The 18,069-nt window shown below is 36.7% G+C and overlaps 1 protein-coding gene across 6 annotated transcripts in view; it reads left to right on the top strand.

The window, feature by feature from the left end:
• Window positions 1-18,069, top strand: part of ATG4C (autophagy related 4C cysteine peptidase) — a 135,883-nt gene that overhangs the window by 90,914 nt on the left and 26,900 nt on the right. Inside the window, exon 13 of one of the 6 annotated variants that reach the window (XR_012324496.1) lies at window positions 17,888-18,038. The exons of 3 other annotated variants lie outside the window; for them this stretch is intronic. The gene's annotated coding sequence lies outside the window, so the exon portion shown is untranslated. Of the gene's footprint in view, window positions 1-2,296; window positions 3,647-17,887; window positions 18,039-18,069 lie in introns of those variants that run through there. 2 more of the 6 variants (XR_012324503.1, XR_012324504.1) reach the window with 2 other exon arrangements.

The following is an 18,069-nucleotide window of genomic DNA, read 5'->3' as shown; positions in this document are numbered from 1 at the left end:
ACAGATTTCATTTAAAGTTCTGACAGCCAGTAAACTCAGTCAATAAAGCTATTGGATGATCTCTTTCAGCCTGGAATAAAAGAAAGTAAAAAGAGACAAGATTCTGAAGTGGGTGTTCTGTTAGAATTATGATAGGAGGATCCTCCATTTGGACATCAATATTAAGATACTAGATTTTACCATTAACGTATCAGAAATGAATTTAAAAAATTTTTGATGTGACTTTTTGGTGGCAAAGTTTTCTTTTCTCTCTTCTTCATAAAATTTGACACTTTGAATCCCCTTTTGTCAATGTATTAACCACCAGCAGGCAATCTTGAGAGTCATCATTTGGTGAATGAATGAAAAGATCCTTTATAGTGTAAGTCTATGCAAAAGAATTTCCCAGAGGTATCCATTTTTCTGTTTTTACGTTAAACCAACCCCATTGAATTTGTATTAGTGAGAAGACAACATTAGAAGATTAAAAATTCTGTTAACCTTAGGATTTAGCATTGTCCAAGGGCAAACATATCTAAAAATATATATGTTAATGTCATCTTATTTTTAGGAGAATGGAAACAAAATACATGTTTGTATTAGGTAGAAAAATTATTGTGCTACCCTCTAACCAATTCCTCCAGAAATTTAGAAACTCAGTTTTCCCCTATTTTAAGTCAATAGTCCAGATACCGCTGTCATTCAAGAATGAATCCCCCAAAAATTCTACAGAGAAATATCTTTCATTTATAATGTTATTGAAAATTAAATTAATAAGTATAAATATAATACTTATATTTTATACTAAGACAATATAATAAGAATTGGGAATTCATGGGTTTTAAAAGAAGTTATTTTATAAGCAGGAAAGGTAAAGAGAGGAAAGTTAGAAGTCCAATAGAAGTCTGATAACAAAAGGATGAGAGAATTATTGACAGCAAGTTTTGAGTGTGTCTAGGCAAATACACCATATCAAACTGACACAGGTAAAAAGTATGAATTTAAAAGGCTTGAAGGCTGGGATGATTTAAAATTTTTTTAAAAAATATTTAATTTATTACTTTCTTTTTTTTGTCTGCGTTGGGTCTTAGTTGTGGCACGTGGGATCTTTTGTTGAGGTGCATGGGCCTCTCTCCAGTTGTGGTGCACAGGCTTCTCTTTAGTTGTGGCGTGCGGGCTCCAGGGTTTGTGAGCTCCGGAGCAAGTGGGCTCTGTAGTTTGTGGCACACGGGCTCTCTTGTTGAGGCATGCAAGCCCAGTAGTTGTGGTGCACGGACTTATTTGCCCTGCGGCATGTGGGATCTTAGTTCCCCGACCAGGGATCGAACTCACGTCCCCTGCATTGGAAGGCAGATTCTTTACCACTGGACCACCACGGAAGTCCCTGGGATGATTTAAAATTTGATGTAGGCATTGGAAGAAAGTAAATACTGACTGATACCAAAAGGTAGATATGTGGCTGCCATGTTGCACAACTCCAGGGGGGCACTGTTTTCAGTGTAATGTGAATGGCACTCCTGGAGTTGTACAATGTGGCATCCTTGTAGCTACTTGCTATTTATACAGCGCTGTTCTGATCAATTCAGTTGTATCAAATTATAGCTAATGAATCTAAGATGGGGAATTAGATCTGGGATTAAGGAGACAATTAAGGAGTCCTGAGACTTGGATGATCCTATAATGGAGCAGGTCAGGAGAGTCCATAGTTAGGACTCTATCTAGTAAGTTATCAGGGAGTTTTAATGGAGAGGTACACATACATATTTAAGTTATTTCCAAGTTACTTTAACTAGATATCATAGAAAAAAAATCCACCCTACACTTCTGCTACCTCAATATAGTATTTTCACTTGTCTATATTGTCTTCTATTTTGTGTTTAATAGGTTGAATTTTGATTCTTATTTTTAAAATTTAACTGCATTCTATTTGATGGAGAGAGCCACCACTTATTGTGTAATGACATTGTCTCTCTGACTTGCATGGTAGTCTTTCCTGTGTCTTGTATGTGGTTCCTAAACCTGATTCACTGTGCTTGGCCAGTATTGTGGCTACCAGCCCATGTCTAGAGAGAGAGACCTGGAGAGAGACTCTTATTTTCGTACATAGTGTGTTCCTGTAAACACTTAAAACAGCTGAATGTGAAGGAACTGAGCCATAGATGCTTTCAAACAATATTTTAAGGAAGGTTCTGTCCCAGAGAGTGTAAAATATTATGGAAATATTAAAAACATTATAAAATTATTTTAATCATATAGTCTTGACATAATCTTAGAGTTCTAGCATTTCATAGATGTTCTTTATTTTGTTCTTTTATAGTCAAACATACAGTTGATTGACTTAAAGTCCAGTGAGCATTTCATTGAGGCTGATGATTATTTCTATCTTTATATTAATTATATGAAGTTTGAGACCTACATTTCTTACCGTGAGTTTTAGCACTTTCTTTTTTCTATTTTCCTGTCATGTTTACAAAATAAGGGGAAACGAAATATAAAATCTAATATTGTATAAGCTGCTACACAAAGATTGTGGTATTAGCTGGCACACAGCATCAGCTCAGAGCTCATAGTGCTTCTTTGTCAGCTGATGTTCAAAAGTCCAAGTTTTATAATATTAAAGGCCATTTAGAGTATCAGATTATATGAAAGTCTAATATTAGTCTTTTTGATTTATAGCCATCCTAGTGGGCATGAAGTGGTATCATGTTTTTTTAAAAAAATAACTTTATTGAGATGTAATTCACCCTTTTCAAGTGTACAGTTCATTGGTTTTAGATATATTTGCAGAGTTATACAGTGATCACCACTCTCAAATTCCAGAATATTCTCATTACTCCAAAAAGAAACCCTGTACCTATTAACTAATTTACTTTCTGTTCGTGTGGATTTGCCTATTCCAGACATTTCGTATACATGGAATCATATGTGGCCTTTGGTGGCTGACTCCTTTCACTTAACATAATGTTTTCAGATTTATCCACATTGTAGCATGTATCAGCACTTCACTCTTTTTTGTGACTGAATAATATTTTAGTAGATGGATATACTACATTTTGTTTATTTATCAGTTGATGGGTATTTTGGTTGTTCCTACTTCTGGCTATTATGAATAACACTTCTGTGAACACTTGTGTATATGATTTTATGTGGACATTTATTTTCCTTTCTTCTGGGAATATGCCTAGGAATGGAATTGCTGGTCATATGGAATCTCTGTGTTTAGCTATTTAAGGAACTGCCAAATTGTTTTCCAAAGTGGCTGCACCATTTTGCAATTCCATTAACAATGTATGAAGGTTCCAATTTTTCTGCTTCCTCACCAACCCTTTTTATTGTCTTTAATTTTAACCATCCAGTGTGTGTAAAATGGTACATTATTCTGGTTTTGATTTGCATTTTCTTAGTGACTAAGGATGTTTAGCATCTTTTCATATGCTTGTGGCCATTTGTATATCTTCTTTGGAGAAGTGTGTATTCAAATTCTTAGATCGTTTTAAAATTGCTTATTTGTCTTTATATGTATTGAGTTATAAGAGTTCTTTGCATATTCTGGATACAAGTCCTTTATCAGATATACATGATTTAAGAACATTTTCTCCCATTCTGTGGATTTTTTACTTTCTTGATGGTATCATTTGAAACACCAATAAAGTCCAGTTTATCTATTTTCTATTTTTTATTTGGTTGCTTGTGCTTTTGGTGTCATATTTAAGAAACCATTGTTTAATCCACGATCACAAAGATTTATGTACTTCTTTCTAAGAGTTTTATGGTTTTAGCTGTTACATTTAGGTTTTTAAATCCATTTTGAATTGATTTTTGTATATGGTGTGAGACAGGTGTCCAAATTCCTTGTTTTGCATGTGGACATCCAGTTGTCCCAGCACTGTTTCTTGAAAAGACTGTTCTTTCCCCATTGAATAGTCTTGGCATTCTTATTGAAAATTAATTGACCATAAATGTAAGAGTTTATTTCTGGACTCTCAATTCTATTCCATTTATCTATATGTTTATGCTCATGCCGTATGTATATGACGTATAGTTGATTTACAGTGTTGTGTTAGTTTCTGCTGTACAGCAAAGTGATTCAGTTATACATCTCTATACAATTTTTCATATTCTTTTCCATTGTGGTTTGTCACAGGATATTGAATATAGTTCTCTGTGCTGTACAGTAGGTCCTTGTTTATCCAGTACTACGCTATCTTGATTACTATAGCTTTGTAGTAAATTTTGAAACTGAGAAGTGTGAGTCCTCTAACTTTGTTCTTTTTCAAGATAATTTTGGCAATTCTGAACACCTTGTATTTTCATATTAATTTCAGCTTGTCAATTTCTGCAAAATTTTTCTTCTTTTTTTTCAGTCTTTATTTTTAAAACATAAAGTGTTATTGAATTTCCACATAGTATGGAGTTGGCCCCAAACACCAAAGATACTTGTTTGCAAAGGAATAAAATATGCAAAACATAGGTCGTATAGGTATGGTCATATTGTAAAAGAGCATATCAAATTACACTAGATTACAGCCAGAACAAGTGTTTCAAAACTAAGACTTTACGTATTCACTTAATACTACTAGTTTGGAAAAAATTATGAATCCTTATATTTAGGGAAAAACAGATACTTAATTTCCCTGTCAAGTTCCAGTGTTCCACCGTGAAGATGGCATAAATGAACTGGTTAAACTATACAGTCAGACTGGCTCTGTTCAAATTGTGACTTTAGCACTTACTAGCTATGTACATGGCCTTGAACAAGTAACTTAATCTCATCTATAAAATATGGATAATAGTAACTATCACATTGGGCAATTGTGAGGATTAAGTGAGGAAACATGTAAAAACACTTAGAAAAATGCCTGGCACATAGTGAGTACTCAATAAGTGTTAGCCTTTAAAACTATTGTCAAGATTTCATTCATCTCTGTCTTAATATTTGAAAAGGCTTTAAGAGTAGATTTTTTGTTTTTGGAACTGGCATTGAAGAACAAGAGTTAGAAAAGAAAAGAAAAGAAATCAAACCCCCTAAAACTTCTTAATTCCACTCCAATATTGAGTGTCTGTCGGGCTCTATAGAATACCTTGAGGTAAAAAAGTGACACTTCTGTCAGGAAGCTTACAAATTTACTTAAGCGTGGGGAAAATACACCAAAAGATGGTCACACTTTGTAGGGGAAGAGAAGAATTATAATAGAAATTCTATAAAATAAAATTGTATTTGATTTCAAAAGAGAGCTCACATCTGGTTATGGAGATTAGGAATGTCTTCATGGAGGAGGTGTCAGTTGAGATGAACCCTAAAAGTCTGGTATATAGGCAGTGGTGAAGTAAGTAGTGGGGCTAATAAGGAAACAACACAAAGACTCAGAGACAGGGTCTGTGGACATGTTTTCTAAATGAAAATGGGGTTGGGGTGGAGGGTTATCCCCATAGGGCACGTTTGAGGTGAATGTGGCTGCTTTTGGTTGTTCTACTGACCAGGGAGCACTGGTGGCATTTAGTGAGGGAATGATGATAATAAACATCCTGCAATGATGTGGATAGAAGAATAAGTGATAAGAATGAAACATGTCAAAGCTATATTACTGAGGATCTTGAGGGTCAGGCTGAAATTTACACTTAAGTAGGTAGATGCCTGGGAGGAGAGCCACAGGAGCAAGGATGTATGAAGGAAGAAACAAAGGGTATAGAAGTCAGAAGAACTGGGGTTTAGTTCTAACACTTTAAAACATGAAGATTTGGGCTTCCGTGGTGGTGCAGTGGTTGAGAGTCTGCCTGCCGATGCAGGGGACACGGGTTCGTGCCCCGGTCCGGGAAGATCCCACATGCCCCGGAGTGGCTGGGCCCGTGAGCCATGGCCGCTGAGCCTGCGCGTCCGGAGCCTGTGCTCTGCAACGTGAGAGGCCACAACAGTGAGAGGCCTGCGTACCGCAAAAAAAAAACACAAAAAACAAAAAAAAATGAAGATTTAAAATTGAAGATGATTTCTCAAGCCCTATCCTTAGAGTCTGTTTTACTTTAATATAATTCTGTAGAGTCTATGGATGAACTTAGTGAATTTAGGTGGGGCTGAGGAAGAGTAAGTCATTTAATGTAGAGGTTCTTAACCTGATGAATCCATGAGTAGAAATCAAGGGTCTGTGAACTTGGATGTGAAAAAAATTACATCTTTATTTTCATTAACATCTAACTAAAACATAGCATTTCCTTCCACTAAGAATGTAGGCAAAAAAGTATAGTAATATTAGCAGTACCTAGGACTTTGCAACTCATAGAAATCATAAATTCTTTCGTACCATGGTTAATGAGGTTATCTTGAAATATTTACACTGCCTTGAAATTATGGTAGGACTTGCTGCTAGGACTTATTAATGTGTTGATAAAGAAGCCAATATATTACTATATATCAAATTTTAAAATATTTTCATAACTATTCCCTTTGTAACCATGTGCATTTCATTTACATTTTAAAATATTTTATTGAGAATGGGCCCATAGACTTTACCAGGCTCCCAAAGGCTTTAAAGTGAGGAAGTGGGAGAAACGGAATAACAGAAGGTCGTGAGGATGATAGGCAAGGCAGAAGTTCAGGCTGAAATCCGGAGTTGGAGCATTTTTAGTGTTGAAGTAGATGGATGCACATCAGGAGGAGAGGGTGTGAGATGATGACAGAGCAGCACCTGGAAGCGGGAATGCAGAGCCACCCTCCCCCTCCCCCCCACAATGGGAGGGATTCAGATAGAAGGAGGAGTCTCTGCTGGTTGAGTTTGGATGGGAATCAGTATCGTCAGGGAAAGAAAAGTTTGAGTCAGTGTGAAGAGAAAGAGGGTTAATGATTGCAATGATGATAACAATTGCAACAGCTGCCATTTATTGGGTACTTACCAAGTATTTTATAAAAAACATTATTTCATTTAATCTACACAAAGATCCTGGGATATTAGTTATTTTTATCATCTTTTACAGATGAGGAAACTGACATTTCAGATACAGTAACTTGCCAGGTTAGCACAGTTGATAATTTGCAGATCTGGGATTTAAACCTCTCCTGATTCCAAAGGCTGTTCTAGGTTTCCCTGGAGGGTAGTGAGTTAGAGGTTCCAAAGGACCGAGAAGCAGGCGCTAGTGAAAATGGCACATAGAGTGGAGGAAGGCTGGGCTGGATGGGGATGAAAATGGGGCCAGCTGTCGAAGGGTAGCCTTTGACCTAATGTAGCCAGAATTTTGGAAAACTGGGAATAAAGACACAGGCAGTTTGAAGAGTTTGAAGAAGAGATGAGAGACACTTGACAGCTTTGCTTATGTTTTACTGGTGTTGAGAATCAGATTCCCGTTGTTTGAGAAACTGCTAAATAGATGGGAAGTTTTCGTTAAGATGCTCCTTTTCTCTCTTCCCTTCAAGTAGTACATCCTACTTACCCTGAGGTGAAGAGCCTGATCTTAGTAGCCTTATGAGGCGACAGTTTGAGCCCTCTCTTCTTTGCCTGGCCTTCAGACCCCAATTTTCCAGAGACCACAATTGAGAAAGACCTTTTGTTACTGTACAATAGGGGGAAAACTCCCAGTGGTAGAAAACAGACTGAGGACTTTGCAAAATATAGCAAGTTCATGTCTGCTAATATGTTAAGTTATTTGGCCTCCCTAGTTTAAGTAGTGATTTGTTGTTTTCATGCTAATACAAATTCTTGTATTAATAGGAGCATGGCCTGGGTTTCTTCATCCGCCTGGGAAAAAATTACTTGTTTGATGGTAAACAAAGAACAGAAGAATTGATTCACTGTCCTCATTTTAAAAAAAGATGGTATGAAGCAATAGTGGAATAATTTTAATTGTAACCCTCTAACACTTGCCATCAGTAAGATCATTTGTGTTCTGTTTTTAGGAAATGGAGTATTAAAGAGTACATAGTGCATTAGAAATGCAAAACATGACCGCATGTTCTCAGGATTTTGTCAGTGTTACATGAAAGAGCACTTGTATTGGGATACTCAGCTCTGAGGGTATTCTCTGTTCAGTGTGTATTTACAGAGATGTATGAATATTTGATTAATGAGTCATGGTCTCTGGAGAAATTTAATAACTGTATTGCTGTACAAAGCCAGGCCCTTAACTGTTAACACAGCTGCCAATAGTGTCATTGACACTGCAACTCTTTCTGAATCTAATATATTCTGTGGAGTAAATTCCTTGGTCAAAAAAAGATCTGTGAGAGACATTATTCAGTTATCTGTTTTGAACTTTACTCAATTTAGAGGCTCTGATTTGTAAAGATTTTTCCAGTGAAAACAAGCAGTGATATGGAAACTTAAAAATGACCCATTTTAAGTGATTACTTTTCCCAGAAATTAGTTGAAAAATCATTGATAAATAAAAAGTGGTTGATAATTCTCTTCAAGATTATCTGTTAGGGATTCAGCAATAATGTCTTGCTTATCATATTAAGAAATATCCATAAGAAGTAGAAACATGAGGTATACCTGTGATTTAGATATAGATCTCACATCTATTTGAATGCCATAATCTAAATTCATTATTAAACATAATTTAATGCTTCTTCAGGAATTATGGAAGGCTAATTTATCCCTTCATCTATTTTTTTGTTTGTTTTTAATATCTATGGAGAAATCAATTGTAACTTTCAAAGTTAGGTTGGTATTTTATTATTGTTACCTCATTTAACTGCTTGGGTAACAGGGAGAAATGTCACAAAAAGATAAATTTAGTGCAGAAGCTTTTGCTGGAAGCTGTAACTGCATGTTAGAATTATCCATGCTATGCAGAATTTCCTGCAACACTTCTCCTTAGGGCCACAATGCATTACAGCAGACGTATAATGAAGCTGCTATAAAATCTCTGGTAATTAAGGGGGATTTGACAGTAATTGCAACAGTGAATCAACTTAATTATTACCTGCTTCAAAGAGAGCTAACCTGATGTTATAATCTAACCTTTTCTACTTTTAAAATGGGAGATTAAACAAGTATATGTAGCATTTAAGAATTAAATCTGTTGAGATAGAATTGCATTAATATACTTCTAATATACATTTTATGTACCTGTGAACATCAACTTCTCAAGAAGAACTAGCATTAGGGTCTCTGTGATCCTCTGAAGTTATTTGGTATACTCTGGAAATTGAAGCAAACCCACAATCTCTGAATGGAGTCCGCTTCTCCTCAAGCCCAGACAGACCTTGATTATGGTTTGCTGACTTCCACAACATAAAGAAGGATGCTTTCTTAATATTAACACGTAAAGAGAAGAAACACCATTATTATTATTGTTGTTTGTATTTAGATAGACTAGCTCTTAGAATCTTAAAATCTCAAGAGCTACAAGCAAGCTGATATGAAAGTGAAGGTTTAGAATCAAATGAAAACTCTTCTATAACTTGGTATATTCAACCCTGAGTGCAAAGAACAAGACACCCAAGTTTTAGCCCGAGTTCTGTCCATGGTAATGCTTCTTATAAACTCTATGCTCCTATTTCCTGTAGCCCGCTGTCTTCCTTCTCACAGGTGTGGGAATGGAGAGAGATGAAAGTAGTCACTGTGATTTGGATGAGTTCATGTCATATACCATTGCTATCAAGGACTTAGAACAATTAATACCAGGTTCCATATTTATGATTTGACACGCTCCACCCCCCCCCCCCCCACTGTGGCAGATACCCCTCTCTTTTCTGCTTTTAAGTCTTATATCTTCATTGGCTTTAGCTTTACCTATAGCCATATTAATTCTCTGTAATTATAGGAAGATTGGACTTCAGTAGTTTTGTTTTGGAGTGTGAATCTTTTTGTATTTTGTGTCTGCCATATGTAGAGACACAGTAAACTGACTCATTTCATAAGAGATGATCGATTAGGCATAGATTTGGTATAGTTTGGGATGGAATAATCTTATCCTCAATTACTGTTTGCCACACTAGAAGTAGGTTCGTATGAAAATGAACCAGAATTGATTCTCCATCTGGGGCAGCAGGACCCCTGGGCAGGCTTTGATCATCGATCTTTGTAAGATTTCTTCTGGTATGTTGCAAATTCAGCCTGAAGGAAGGATTCCTTGAAGGAAGATTGAGAACATGTGTTATATACCTTGTTTTCTAATGTTGCTTCATACCACTAAGCAGATTGTTTCTCAATATAGGAAGCAAATAAGTATGGTCAATAATGAATAACGATTGGAAAATTAAGCAATGTGAGTTATAATTTCAATTTGGTCACTGATTGACTTGGGGAAAATTGTCGAGAACCTCTTTTCGTTTTATTCCTCTACTAGACTGAATTTCAGCTACTCCACAGGAATCCCCAAAACCCAATCCGCTTGTTTGTTAGAAAACTTACCAAAGCAGAAGCTCACCTAAGGTGTGGCCTTTGTAAAGGTAGTTAGTACAGCTTCCAGAGGTACCTATTTTGTGATCAGGGATCTTCCTATTCCACATGAGCCATGGTTGTCTTCAGTTCATGCTCATAACTTTTAATTTACCAGGGATCAGCGATCTATGCAGAGTTTATCCCTCTGATTTTTATCTTTTAGATGGTTCATTCCTTGTTTTAATGAGCACAGGAGGTTACAGGGCATGAAACTCAAACAAAATGATTTCTCCTTGATAAACAATGTAACAAGGCCACGGAAAGAAGTTGGAACTGTTGGCCAGAGAAATAATCCTTTACTTATACAGCTTATCTATGTACTTGAGATAGACATGTGAACAAAACAGGCAAGGTTTCTGCTCTCATGGAGTTCACATTTAGTTGTAACTTCTGTTTACTAAGTGCTTACTATTCTAGGCACTTTATACGTATTATCTCATTTTTATGCCATAGACAGAAATCTGTGCTTTATACGGAAGAAACTTGAGACTCAGAGAGATTAATCAGATTGCCCAAGGCTACCCAGCTGGTAAATGATTCATTCAGGATTCCACCCCAGATCTATTTGACTGCATAAATGGTTGAAACTGCTAAATTTGGGGATTGTATGTAGAATTAATGAACCATGTTGTTCTTTTCCTAGATATTATAAGTTAAAACTAACTTTACCATTATCTACCATGCCAAATATTTACTACAGTAATACAATGAGGTAGAGAGCCCTAAGTTTTTTATTTTTGCTTGTTTTTTTAATTAGATGTATATGACACATTAATATCCTGTTTCTGACAAAACCCAGAAGTTAGCAAGGTTTCATGAAGACCCCCTGAAATACAACAGAATTTTCAGTGTCAGATATGACATAAGAATCAGTAAGTTTTGAAGCTGTTACCTTCCATGCAAAAGCTATTACCCTCTCTCAGTTCCTCTCAGATCTTTCCCACAAACAAAACACATACTGACTTCTTATGAACTTTATGAAGAATGGGTATCCATTTAGAGAACTGCATTGTAAGACAAATTGTCATACTTCTTTGTTCTTATAGCATGATGGAGTAAAAAAAAAATAGGATTATGCTTTCTGAGAGAAAGTTAATTATACAATCACCTCAATTATTCAGGGGTAGAATATTAGATTAGGGATATATTCACTCCTGCCTTGGGCAATAGAGAAGGACTTTTTAGTTGACACTAACATGATTGCAATAAGGGATTACAAGTGAGCTGGCATCACCTGAAAAATGACATATATCTTTGAAAGGTGGCCAAGTTTTTGGGACCTTAAAGATTATCTAGTCCATTGTCTTCTTTTTACAGATGAGGAAACCAAGGCTGCCAAAGATAAAATTATTTGCCCAAGTTACACAGCTATGTAGGACAGAGCTCTAATTAGAATTCAGTTTGTTCTTTTAGCTGAGAGAAAATTCATTTTAAAGAGTTAATATTTGGTAGCTTTAATATAGATAGCAGAACATCTACTGATGTCTTTTTAAAAGTCTACTCTTATTTAAGTAAATTAGGTCATTCAGTTGACTTTCAAGACTAGAGTCCTGAAAAGGGATGGAGTTCTTGTTACAGAAGTTGCCTTTCCTTTGGTGTCCAATTTGAGCATTGATGTAGACTTGGGATAGTGAGTGAAACCATCAAGAGAGAAAATAGAAAACTAAGAGCAGAGGGAATCAGTCTATGTTCTTTTTTTTTTTTAATTATATTTATTTATCTTTGGCTGCATTGGGTGTTCGTTGCTGCGCGTGGGCTTTCTCTAGTTGCAGCGAGTGGGGGCTACTCTTTGTTGCGGTGCGTGGGCTTTTCATTACGGTGGCTTCTCATTGTGGAGCAAGGGCTCTAGGCGCGTGGGCTTCAGTATTTGTGGCACGCAGGCTCAGTAGTTGTGGCGCACAGGCTTAGTTGCTCTGCAGCACGTGGGATCTTCCCGGACCAGAGATCGAACCCGTGTCCCCTGTACTGGCAGGAAGATTCTTAACCACTGCCCCACCAGGGAAGTCCCAGTCTGAGTTCCTTTTTTAAAAAAAATTCTACCCCTCCCTCCCAATTCATATCTTGGCTTTTTGTGATATTGTTATTGAGTCACTTCTGCAAGAGGAATAGGAAAACAGGTGATGACTGCCAGTTGGCAAAACTTCAAAAGGAAAGTCAGATGTGAGAAGAAAACGAATGGAGATTTCTAGTATAAAATCTGTTTCACTTATCTATTGCCATGTAACATAACACCTGAAAATGTCACAGCTTAACCTAAGAAGGATTTGTTTCTCCTCGTGGTTCTGTGGGTGGATTGAGTTCAGCTATAAGGTTCTTCTGCTCCTCGTGATGAAGCTGTAGTCAGTCATGTCTTGGGCTGGAACAGCCAAGATGGTGTCATCTTCCAAGACCCCTCTCCAAGTAACCTCTCATCATTTGCTAGTCTAACCTGAACTTTTTAGTGCATGGCAACTCCTAAGAGAGCACAAATGCCGTAGCTTCCAGGCCTTCAAAAGGCTCGTGCCGGGATCTTGCACAGTGTCACTTCTGCTAAATTCTATTGAGCAAAAGCAAAAGGCCAGCCCAGATTCACAGGTAGAGGAAATACACTCCATTTACTGATGAGAGAAATGACAAAGAATTTTGTGGTCATCTTTAATCCATTATCATCTCAATTTTTTAGAATCTCAATTTTTGTTTCTCAACCAATCTTATATCTTAACTTTCTTACCTTTTTAATGCCCATATCAAACATCCAACAAATGCCAGTATTTCCTTAGCCCAGGCAATAACCTATATCTTTCCTCAGTTTCCCCTAAAGACAAAGAAATTCACAGACATACACAACTCAGGAAAATGCTAGGATTATGACGTTGTGAAGTTCTAGATTTCAGAGATTACAAAAATATCCCTGATTATCTGCGTGAGATCTGAGGTGAATTTTCCAGCCCCTTTTATTCTCTAGGGGTATAAAAAGAAGACTTCAAGTCCCAGGAAATTTAAGTTTTGGAATAAAAAGAAATATGAACATGTGAGAGTGAGCCAGAGGGAGAATTTTGGCTGGGAATTTAGATGTGTAATTTGGTTCGGCAAGAAGACCAAATCCATTTTCCCTTTGGCTGCTGCATTCTAATTTCTCTAATAGAGTCTGAACTTAGAGAATCATCTTCTCCGACCAGGTACTTCTCTGCCAGAACAACAGAAAGTGCCAAACTGGCGTGGCAGTGATGGCCAGCTTGACGTAGAGACACTGGGAAGATAAGAATGAGGGATCAGCTTTGATTTCCCTAAACTTTATTTTTAAAAATACTTACAAAGGCGCTACGCACAAGCACTCAGGTCTGCTTTTCTGCTGAAAAGGCAGTGATTGCACTGCCAGAAGGGCCCTCTTACTGAAGCATGTAGACAATGGTGGGAATGGGTGTTACGGAGTGGATTACACTGTAAAGACAGCAATGTGATTTTAAATCCCCTTTTCCCTGAAGGCACCAGCAGAATCACCAAGAGGTAGCCTCTTCCCCCTCAAATGAGATACAGCAGTTTATCATGTCAGACTACGCCACGGAGGGTTAAGGCTATCGGGCTTCTGGCTGTCAGGAACAGGATTTCATTTTGGGACCCCTCGGGCCATATGGAGGAAGCCTAAAAAGTTCATTCTCCTTTTCCCATTGTCCAGCATCTTGCCTCCTTTTCCCATCCCAGTGTCCTCTTGACCAACCTTATAGTCCAAATCCAAATCATGTCTGTGAAATAAGCATTGTAAGATTTTCCTCTTCTTAAGAGAGGGTTCCCAACTGTATCCGAATAAATTTAGTAAAAAGAAGTAATGGGTTTTTAATCTTAATTTATGAATTTTCATAAGCTTCCACAAACTTAGAAAACTATCTTTTAACATTTGGAACAATTCTGTGAAAAACATCCGAAATTATTTCTGCCTAATAGAGAGTAATCTATGGAGGCAGGATCATGAGACAAAAATATACATATGGAATTCTTTTGCAGAGCTACTGTATTAAGATTCTGTTCACAGCTCCTATTAGAGTTCATCAACACCTATTTCAGATTTTGCTCATAGTAATTGTTTCATTGTAAAAATCTTTTGTGTCTGTTTTCTGAATTGCTATGTTGTCTATAAATATTTAGTGATAATTCATGATTGGGTTGTATTTACCCCTGTAGTTATGTATTACAAATGAAACGGCAGCATCTGCTGAAATTAAAAGTGGCCACATTTTCACTGGAGCTTAATTAAATGCCAAAATTTATCTACATTAACAACAAAGTACCAAAATTTATTGATCAATTCACATGATATAAGTTGACAAATGGCTTAAGCAATTTCCATAATTTTCTACACGTGTTAAAATTTGTAATGAAAAAGAACACTATATTAACATTAAATGAGAAATGAAAGGGAGATTTTGTACTGGGACCAGTGCCCTGGAGCAGTGTACTTTGTTTCCCAGGCCCTGTCCAGGCTTGCTGTTTGAGCTGTGTACAGATGGGTCTCTGACAGTCCTACAGCTGTTCTCCTAATTGTCCATTAAGTGTTCTATTGATTCTCTGATTCAAAGTACATGTCTTTCAGCTCAAGCTATCCTGTGAAGTGGCAGACACATTCCTTGTAGAATGACAGAGCTCCTTGAAACCTAAAAATGTGGTCTGCCAGTTTCAATTGAGGATCCTGCTTTCAAAGGAAAAGGCTTGGTTAAAGGCGCTTTGTAATAGCTGGTTAGGTTTTATTTTCTAAACTTTTAGCATCAATCAATTAAAGCAGCAGCAGCATGAAGGGTTTTAATTCCTGGTTAAGTATGTACAGATTGCACCTGGCTGATTCAAGGTAGGGCAAGGGGATCAGTATTGGTAGTAGAAGATCAGCCTTCTTTAGCTGTATGCAGATTTTTTCCCCTGTGCACCTGACACGCGCAGTCATTTTCATTTGACTTGCAAGTTCACTTTTAGCATTTTTTAAAAAATTGAGATCATCTGCAATTCCAGATTATGCCAGTCAGAAGCCTGTTTAAAATCATCTTTCTTTAATCTGGAAAGTGAAAGATAAGATGCATATCTGTTCTGAGGACCATAAATCTTCAGAGAAACAAATAACCGTAGATAAAACTGTAAAAGTTATTTAGTTCTCCACTGGAAGAGGTTTATTAATGTAAAATTTCCAGTCCACTGTGTCATGATTTGGTTAGCACTCTGTATCTCATTTGAGCAATGGTACCTCAAGCAAAGAGCTGATCGCTTCAGAGTTTGAACTTTATCAGTTGTGTAGTTCAGTTGTAATCTAAGTGGAAGGAATAAAACAAAAGCCGCTCTCCAAAAAAAGTCCAAAACTATGGTTTAGGTCACCCCCAATACTATTTGCTTTCTTTTCTTAATGAGATGATATATCCTAATGTTTTTACCACTTCAGTTTAGCTGTTAATTGCTTTGTAATATATTATTTCAATAGAAAGCAGTCTTATTATCTAGTAATCTTTCAGCTATAAATGAACTGAACAAATAATGTTTGTGGCCTCCGGTGTATCAGTTTAATTAGGAGCTACCCCAATGGCCCTAATCACGGTTGAGGTTCTCTAGTGTGATTTTAGCTATTAAGTTTTGAGATTCAGCTAGATTTTCAAAGGGAAAAAAGACTGTTAAGCACACGTTTAAACGTGTTTAATGTGTTAAATACACATATTTAAATGTGTAAAAATGAAAAATACAGATTATATTAAGGAAAATCACTTTAAGGGAGTGATTAATTAAAAACTGCTCTGTTTCTCGCCATTAGCTGCTTGTTCTTTTTTTATGTCTCCTTTGTATCTTCTCGCAAGAGCCCCTTTTGAAGAATACTCCCTTTTCTTTTCCTCTCATTATTGTTGGGTAAAGGAGCATGGCCACTAAACTAGTGTTCTCTTTGTCAAAAGCAAGTGATTTGTATCCCGATGCTCTGTCTGAAGTATGACTCTCTTTGCTCTGACCCTCCCAGTCTATAAGCCTCTACGTTGTAGCATCCTAAGTAGGAAGTGAGTGACCTGCAGTAAGAGTTGCTGAAACAGGGAGACAGAATTTAGATACTTAAAATTTTTTTCTAGTGTAATGTGTTTGGGATTTGGAAACATTAGGAGTTGTATAGTCTATTTGCTTTTAAAAATATTTTTTTTAAAATATTAAATATTAAAAAAATATTTAAAATATTTTTAAAAAATAAAAGTTTTGAACTTACACAAAATACGTAAATGAATGAACTGTATGGTACATACTCCAGAATCAAATCTGAATCTAGGGATTTGTATTTTTTCAGAATATGGAAACTTCAAGCAAAATGTCCTCTTACCAAAGGATGATAAATCTTCCCTATCTGCTTTTTCTTGGGAAATAAGTGAAAAATCTATTTCTAACATAGTAATATAGTATATATTGATACCTGCAAAACATTATGTGAATCTAGTTAGACGCCAGCACTTTCAATTACACTGTTAGCCAGTTTTTAAAAAAGATTTTTAGAAGCTTTCAACTGTAGACTTTTGTCTTGTTGAATGAACTTCAGCTACACTAAATTTTAAGTAAATTTGTGATGACTGAGCAATATACATTGGCTGAGCTAGAATCCAATAACCCACAGGACAAATTAATTTTCAACAAAAAGGGCAGAAACCTCAAGTGCCGTGAGTATATGGAGTCTCATTCTATCTCTCTGGAGCCATTTTTGCAAATCACTACAGCTATTCATAATCTAAATCAGTCTCCTTTAGCAGCAGAAAGATCTTTTTTCATGACAAAACAGAAGATGACATTCATTAGTGCCTAACTTGCATAAGCTACCTTAAATTTATTGGTGCTCTTCTACTTATCTGAGTAAGAATTCCTTTGTCTATAGCTATAGGAAAATTCCAGTTGTACTACTTAAAAATATAAATTGTCACTTTTATCAGAACTTTTGGCAGTTTACTTTATTTTGGAAGTAAAACTGGTTGTTAAGGTTTTAAGACTTCCAATGGGCATTGTTTCAACCATATTTAATAGGTGCCTAGGACTGTAATAGGACCATGTATCAGCTTCTCGGCTGCCAAAAAAAAAAATCCACATTTTCATCCGGGTACTGCTGGGGTGGCATGTGGGGGAACCAACCTTTGTGGGGGCGGATATGGCTAAATGCATCATCTTGCCTGCAGCTGCGGACAGACCTAAAGCCACCCAGACTGTTTGCTTATTGTATTCAAGGGCTCTGTGTGATTTTAAAAGGGTCAGAATGCTTATAAGATATTATTTTGAGCTGTTCTAAGCCTTTTTACCTAGGAAAGAGCCCAGTGAGTGGGAAACTTAGTCTTATGTTCCCAGTCTTCTGATTAGAACCCTTCTTTTGTTGCTCAGATTTTCTTTCCAGTTTATAAGAACCAGGCTTGGATCTGTCTGGAAAAATTAAGTTGTAGCTACATCATTAGGACCATGTTTTTTTTGGCTTTTTGTCCCCTCCCACCCCCATCCATGCTGGTTAAAAAGAAATAAGGAAGAGCTGAGTATACTTCAATTTTGCAATGATAGTTTTTGTTTTCTCCTGACAGTCAGGTGCTTGGCCTGGTGAGACAGTGAGGAGAATTATCCAGCGAGAGGTATTTTGGCCGGGCAGAATGGCACCTTGGTGCATCTATGTAGAGCAGCAGAATGTGGGCATGGCCTTGATTGAACCTGACTTGGCTGTGGGTTTACAGTAAGGTAAGATAACCAGATCCTAACACTTCTTTTT

The sequence above is a fragment of the Tursiops truncatus genome, chromosome 1 (genome assembly GCF_011762595.2).
Source record: "Tursiops truncatus isolate mTurTru1 chromosome 1, mTurTru1.mat.Y, whole genome shotgun sequence".
Taxonomy (NCBI): domain Eukaryota; kingdom Metazoa; phylum Chordata; class Mammalia; order Artiodactyla; family Delphinidae; genus Tursiops; species Tursiops truncatus.
The sequence above is the reverse complement of the archived record's forward strand: the minus strand, read 5'-3'. Positions and strand labels throughout refer to the sequence as shown.